General features: G+C 39.4%; 1 non-coding gene across 1 annotated transcript; it reads right to left on the bottom strand.

The window, feature by feature from the left end:
• Positions 1–3,844: 3,844 nt before the first annotated feature.
• Positions 3,845–6,810, bottom strand: LOC105941048 (uncharacterized). Its single transcript, XR_013099779.1, has 3 exons — positions 6,315–6,810; positions 5,980–6,059; positions 3,845–3,912 (listed from the first exon to the last, which is right to left on the bottom strand). It is a non-coding gene; the product is annotated as an uncharacterized LOC105941048 (transcript).
• Between the last annotated feature and the right edge of the window lie 1,214 nt (positions 6,811–8,024).

Below are 8,024 nucleotides of genomic sequence, written 5' to 3'. Positions count from 1 at the left end.
GTCAAACTTGGAATAAATTAGAAGAAAAAGTTTAATAGTTATTAGTGTAATAGGGTTATGATATTAGTGGCTATTTTTCTTACAACTGCAATATTTAAATATTTTCTTCTTGTAGTGAAAAGTACTTTGAGCGCTCAGAGTAGAAAATGCAGTCCATTCACCATTTTACAATTCTTACAATCAGCTGCTTGGCAATGACGCGTTACAAAGTGGAACAATGGTTTGGCGTCTGTGATGTGGTCAGGCCATTTTTGCAGATACTGAAAAAATATATGGGCATTTTAATTTCATTCAAATTTTGGTTGAAGAAACCTTTAAAAAAAGAGTCCTATACTATGTAGCAAAGAAATTCAAAAGTGGAAAAGTGTACATTTTCTCTTTTATCTGAACACACTTAAATGACTCTGTCCTTTGAATTCTTCTGCCTTCTCTTTGTCTTCTCGTCTCCTGAGCTGCAGCAGCATCCATACAGCAGAGCAAAGATGACCAGAGAGAGAATTACCAGGACAAACACTCCAATGACGGCAATACCACCCAGTGCCCACGGCTCCTGATGCATACGATGAAGGAACCACTCCACCCAGTCCTCAGGTGACCCTGTGGGTTTCTGCTGGTCTAGTACACTGTATAGAGAATGATCAACCAGATGAAAACCAGGTAAACCTGCCCTGATATTTACCAACTCACACAATCTTATTAATACCATTATTTGGCACTAAGAGCTGAAAGAAGCACATTATCTGCCAACTAAAAAAGCTATTTCACACTCCAAATATCTAAGCAACAGATATGTTATATTTTTATTGGCACGGCCCATTAATCTGCAGGTGTTAAGGCCTTTCGTCACCGAGCATATTCATTTTCAGAAACTCACCTCTCCACCGCCATGTCCTGCCAAGTGAACGGCTCACTGAGTCTTAACAGAACGTGAAAACACAGCAGAGTATGACAACAGAAAACTTCGACTCTTTAGCTGCTTTTCTGATCCACAAGCCGAACTAGAAAGGATTTTTTAAATAGTCCAAAATAACAGTTTACTTTCACTTCGAGCGCAGGAGTGGTGTTCTGAATATGCAAACATAGCACAGTTCCTGTTTGCATTTCCAGGTGACTGCCATTTCAAAGTAAAAGCAACAGCTCATGGTTAATGTTTAAACTCACAATGGCAAAGAGGAATTCTGCTGATAAGGAATGTGCACGATGGAGCAACGAGTCACTGATGACATTTTGATCCTCGCTCTTATAGACTGTGGTGACTACATTAGGTATAAGAACAAAGAAATGTTTATTTAATTAAAGTATTTAACATCTGATACATTTACAAAAGCAAGAAGAAGCAAAAACACATAAAAGTGGCGTCTCAGAAACACTTTCCTGTATGTCACACTACTATTTTACAATATAACGGGAATACATTTAAAACTGTGGCATCAAACAATGAATAGTTCACATTTTCCATTGGCACGATTTGCTTCACTGAGCCAGCAGGGGGCGCTTTGTTTTTGAACAAAGCTATGTTTCTGCTGAACTTCGTGCCCAGAGCACACATACATGTTGGAATGTACACTGTCCGTGTTGTTTCCCACATTCCTCCTGAATGTGAACATCATCGCAAACCACATTTGTAATAACTGAGTCACTGTGACATTTCAGGACATATCAGCTTTGTTGTTGTGTCTCTTTGCCAATGAAACTCTGCCACACAGTGTTACATTGTTCTGGTTTATAATGAATCTTGATGAGTTGTGCCTTTCAGCTGCATTGCAGTGGTGTGGCTCTCTGGATGATAATCGAGTACTGGAAATATCATGGCACCAACTTCCCATCCTTGCCTGTTTTTGATACCCACTTAATTCTTCCAGAGAAGCGCGAAGAAGGATGGAGATGATGTTTCTAGGTGTGTTCTGTCCTGTCTCTTCCTCAGATGTTGTGCAAGGGTTGAACTCTTGAGGGCTGGTGCTTTGGCTTCGTAAAACAACAGCAGTGGATGCACGAGAGTAATATCATGAAGAGAACCGTGGCTGTGAGGAGAAAAACAAGACAGGAGGGAGAAAAACAAAACAAAACAGAGTCACGGGGTGGGGTCAGCACAAGCTGGGAGACAATTTTGAGTCTAGAAATTTTCTACACAATTACTGGGTCCTATACTGTGAAGCAAGAACAGCATACTCAGGCAAGCTCAGTGTACCTGGGCACATGAAGGAGGTTATCAACTCCACAAGTCAACCCACAGTTTATCAATCTAGCTACAAGCATGTTCTTTTAAAGTGGATAAGTCTACTGGCAGCAGAGTGACTGATTTTTACAGAAGAACATAAAACTATATTATTAAATGCAAGCACAAAACACAGCTGCTGCAGGCAAACCAGCGTGGATGTGTGTGTTATTAAAAAAGCACTGTTGTGTGCTTTAAGTGGTCAGTAAGACTTGAAAAGACCTACTGTATGGAATAACTGACTGCTGATTTTACACCTAATGGTTTCTTATCTCCAACCGTGCATATGGCCCACCTTTTATGTAAACTGCCTTCATATTACTGAATAACCCACGATTAACCCTAAAATTATCTGGATAAATCCAAAACCTAGTGATATAGATGTCAGGGTCGTTTTGAGTTTTCTCTAGCTTTGTACTCTTATTTATCTTTATGACTCTGTATTCTTTAGTGTTGACATTTAGCTTCCTATTATTCGTTCCTTTGATTCCTGAGTGCCTTTAGTTCAGTGCTCCTGCTCTGAAGGTTCATTCTGTGTTTGTGCTTTTGTGATGGAACTGTGTGTGAGCTCCATAGCCCTCTGCTTATGGTGTTATCTTTACTCTCCGTGTGCTTACAAGTTTCCTGTTCTTCTTTGCCATTAGTCCCCTGTCTGCTTTAGTTGATGATAGGTTTGTTAATCCCCTTCTGTAATCCCATTTTGTTCCTTCTATCTTGTCCATGTGTTTATCATCTGTCTCTGTGTCAAATTGGTAATCTCCATAATCACGAGGTGTGTTTTTATCGTCTCCTTCTGTTATTTGTTGCATTCTCCCCTTGTGGCAGTGTGTTCCCTGCGTGTGTGTTTCCTCCAAGTCAATTCCCTGTTCACCTTACGTGTTGTTTTTTTCCCTGTATGGACATGGTTCAGCATTAAAAGCTGTTTCTGAGTTCAAGTCTTGTCTCCTGCATTGAGGTCGACTTCAACAGTGCCAAACTGTGACAACAGGCCTCTGGTTTAGATGGCCGTGTATGATAAAGTTACATGTAAACTCCCCACCTGCCACATAGAGCATGTAAGTACCTTTTATTTTACTGGCTTATTTGTGAGGCCTGCAGCTAGACTGCTTTGGTTTACTTTTACTAGTAATGGCGAAATGTCTAAGCATAGCTACATCGCTGCCAACCCACTGCTGAAATGCTCCTGATGTCATCCATGTTAGCAACAATGAGCTTTCAGCCATGGACCCCTATGATTGGATCGACTTGTCTTGCATTACACCGGCCACCGACTTCACTTCTTTACTTTATATCCACTCCACACTCCAATATCAAGAGGGAGGTGGAAATGAAATAACTACTCAGCATTTATCATACACGGGTGAAGTTCAAACCAGAGGATTTACATAATGAATAAATAAATGATTTTTTGTAATTCCACTTACATATTCAATTCAATTCAATACTTTATTGTCCCACTAATTTCGCCTTGTGTGGCATATTTTGAATGATGGATCAGTGCTTAAAACTCACCAATAAAGAGGAGGAGGACGGCAAAGGCTCCCACTTCCACTGGAGTTGCTTCTGGGAGAGCCTGTAGTTTGGTCCACACCCTGCGAAAAATATCTTGCAGCTGCTGGTCCATGCTGACTTCTGGGTGCAGGAGTTGAAAAAATGATATGAATGATTTTCCAAAAGAAAAAGGCCTCAGTAGAGCTCTAAATGTAGAAATGAAAAAAAAAAAAGAAGAAGTTCAGCTCCACCCTGGACTGCTCCGATTTTACTCTTCCACCCTGCAATTACACCTCAAGCCTGATTTTTTTTTTTTAATTCTTTCAATCTCTAAATCCTCTATGCTTTCCAAGTACTCACTCATTATATATCAGCACCACTAATTAGTCTACTGTATGTGTAGTGAGATTTGGCAGACCACATGTCAAGGCTATACGTGTTTGTGAACAGACTGTGTGCGAGGCTTGTGTCAGGCCTGGTGTGTTTGTATCCACAGACAGGAGAAACCTTCCTGCGTGTGCAGTTTAATTATAAACAAGGCTAACTATTTCAGGCCTGGCATTTCAAAACTGAGGCCTGTCATCAGCACTGGAGCAGCTGTGTGTGGGAGAAGCTGCAGAGGCGATAAGGGCACAGGAACACGACAGGACACTGAAGACAAATTCTGAATGGACTAAAAAAACCTGCCGACTAACCTGTGTGGAACCAAGTCTGTACTGATTGAGTCCAGTCTCTTTAACACAGTGCCAAAACACGTCACATAGTAATTTCAAAGCCCTGGATTTTCATATAATGTTAAAATAGTTGTTAAATAAATAAATTGTGATAAATCTAGAAACAAAAGGCGTTCTTCCGGCTTTATCCATTTTTGTTGTAAAGCTAGCATTTTTTTAATGTAAAAAAGCAAAACAGTTAAAAAAAAAAGATTTACATTTACTTTTTGATTGGCCAAACTCTCTAATTTAGTTGTTTTGATTAAGTTTACGAAATTATTTTTTACTTTTTTTTGTCTTTGTCTTAACCCTCACCCATATTTAAGAGACTTGCATTGAGTATAGGTAAGTTTAGCTAATGCTAGTTTTTTCGCCTACCAAGCTAATGTAATGCTATATATATATAATGCTAACTAGCAGTTAACTGATCTTGCTGAAGCGCAGCAGGACTGGTGTATAAAACTGACACTGGTTACACTGGGACACTCTCCAAGTAAAAACATTTAAAACACTGTTTTTGATTTAGTTGAACAGTTAATATCCAGCTATTAAATATAACATTAAAAGTACGATACCCAAGACGCCCTGCTGTTTGTTGCTAGGCAACATAGTCACAAAAATGTTTAAAAAAAAGTTTGTCATGGATTACTGGATTTATCAATTTATCTATTTTACCATTTGACTATTTTATGTATGGATGCAATGTTTTGTATATCCGTGTTGTTTCTTTTAGTTTCAACTGTTTGCTCTGATGCTTTTCTGTCTTTGTGTTGTGTATTACACCATATATCTTGGTGTATGTTCATTTCCAAGGATGACTAATTAACTACTGATTTAGAATGGTCTTTCAGTAACTGTACAACCACATAGTGGTGTACACAGTGATTTTAGATATATTTAATATACTAATATCCCCTTTTTTCATTGGCATAAACAAATTCAGTACCTATGCAGATTTAACATGTCATTTTCAACCATTTCATATATTAGACACTGCACTTATATCATTAATATACTAAATAATGAATTTTTGATCCAATGCAGAACCCTGTGGAACACCACATCTACCGTCAAAACTGATGACGGTGATCTGCAAACTGTATATATTAAAGCTTAAAGCATATTAAAGCCTTACTTGTTGTTTATTAGTGATGCATACACACATATGCTGTACTGTACTAATCTATTAAATCTGTTTAGTTTAATGTGTGCGTAACTCTAAGTAAAACTATGTGATTATTCAGAATTTCTACCGACTCTTATTCTTTATCAGATCAGGAAGTACTATAGTTTTTTCTTCTTTTTTTTTTTGTGGTTGTCATACTTGACATGTTCTGTTGCTTTAGTCATGAAACATCAGTCTGCAGTTCATAACGGATTTCCTGTTATATTTGTTTTTGACAGTCAGTTCCACATGACAGAGTGTGCTTTTAACACTTAATACCCCCAAACACTGCATTATTTCATCATAAGTGCCTAAATACAGATACTTTTACCCTGGGCGAATATATGTGTATATTCTTTTTGTTTATAGCAGCTCCTCCAGCTGATTCCAAGCACCTGCTGGAGTGAGGCTGAAGAATGTGAGGCCTCTGCTGCTGACCCTCTTCACACTGCAACCTCTTGTCTTTGTCCTTCCGCTGCGCTCACATTATGTTTGGCAAGGCGCAAACGAGAGTAAAACATGTAACAGAAATCAAAGAAATCACCTTCTTTGGGCTTCATGTAGACAAATTTGCTTATTTAGTACCTGTTTTCTTTACTTTACAGCACTTAAGCATTTCCATTTGAGAATGACAAGTACAGTAAGTGTGGCCTTCAAATGTTAGTCTGTATAAACTTGGCATAAAGCACAGTAAAAGCTGACATGTGCAAAGACAAGAAAAAGCTCTTACCTCTTTAGCAAATGTGTGCCACTACTTCCACTTGGTAACTCTTCTCTGACAGCAGAGCCAAAGGCAGAAGTAAACAGTCCCCAGAACGTTTCACTTTTACTCCTGCTTGTTTTCTCCCTCCCCCTCTTCTTTCTCTCTTCTCATAAGTTAGTTTGTGGTGCCTGCAGGTCTTCTGCTCTTCATCTAATTAGCCTGCTTCAGTTCAGACTGAGAGAGAGAGAGAGCAGCACTGGATGTTTGGACGTAATATGACTCTTTGAGCAGATCAGCAGCCGTTTCTTTTTTATGACCACAACTGTTCCTCCTGTGAGAGTGTTCACTTTCTCCTGCTTTTCTCAGAGAGTTTGCGTACCTCCTCACTCTTTCCCCTCCCTTCTCCCTCCTCCAACTAGTTTCCAAATCAACTCTTTCCCTGCTTTCGCTGTGTCTCTCTCCCCCTCACCCGCTATCCTGTCTGTACATCTGAACACTCATTCACTGTTTTTTCCTCCTCCTCCTCCTCCTCCTCCCTCTCTGTCTCTCTGTCGCTACAGACCAGCTGTGCCAAGGCCTCTTTTTTGTCTTCAGTCACCCTGGAGACGAGGCTGCTTCTAAAAGAAGCAGGGGGTGGTGTGTGTGTTTGTGTGTGTGGTGTGTGTGTCCATCCTTCTTGTGTCCTGCCATCTTAGCTATTACCAGCGTGTTTTTCTTTGTTTTTTGTTTTGCGTTTGCTGTTGATTCACTTAAGTGAAAAAAAGAGAAAACTCATGACTTGAGGTGCGGCTGATATCCGCCCTGGGAGTTTCTCCCGGATCAGAGGTGGGGTGTTCTTCACTGGAAGGTCTCTCTGAAAGAAGGAACAATCAGGCCATTTCTTCTGTTTTTCTGTTTATTTTCTGACCAGTCCGCCTGGCTAGGATGTGTTCTCTAGTTTGTTTAGAGAAACAAACTGGTTGTGGAGCTTTGGTGAATGTCGTTACAGGGAATTGCATTAGAGGATATGTGGACATTCCAAGTTACGCTTATTCATCCATAAATGACCGTTAGTCATTTCCTAAAAGTTTACCAGAACGCAGCGCAGAGTTCCTGAAACTGAAGACTGTTAATTTGCCTCGAACGTCAAGCCTCAGATAATGCATCTTGATCAGATCGCTGCTTTTGTTTCACAAAGCACAGAGGGATATACTGCATATGAAAAACAGTGCATGAACCACAGATCTAATGCGTTTTGTATTTTTCATAGAACTTACACTTAGTTAAAGTCGGCCTTGGGGCATTTGCTAATAGGATTTGTTGCAGATTAAAGCCTTTCCATCAAAGTCTTATGGCAGTGCAATTAGAAGGATTATTGTTGTGGTCTTTAGGAATAGTGTGATTGAAGATTTCTCTTAGGACATCAACTATATCCATTAAAATACTTAAATTACCTGGTTTATTTGATATTTTTTAATGATCATTTTGTTTGAATGCCTCGAGTTCATCATTGTAAAGTACTTTAAGGAACAATTTTGACTTCATATTTGAGGTACTTTTTGAAGTATACGCAGTATTGATACCATTTTAATTCCTCCCTTGCCATGAGGGTGCCACATGTTTCATTTGGAGTTTTACACCGGATAAGCTTCTTGATGCAACCCCAAAGGAGATTTGTATCTGCAGCTGGAATTGGACCTACAGCACTGGAGTTTAAATTACTTAAAAATCGGCTTGATGTGATTTTCGCATCAAGCA

This window comes from Maylandia zebra, linkage group LG8, assembly GCF_041146795.1.
Source record: "Maylandia zebra isolate NMK-2024a linkage group LG8, Mzebra_GT3a, whole genome shotgun sequence".
Classification (NCBI taxonomy): Eukaryota; Metazoa; Chordata; class Actinopteri; order Cichliformes; family Cichlidae; genus Maylandia; species Maylandia zebra.
Note: the sequence above shows the minus strand (reverse complement) of the source record. Positions and strands in the feature narration are given on the sequence as shown.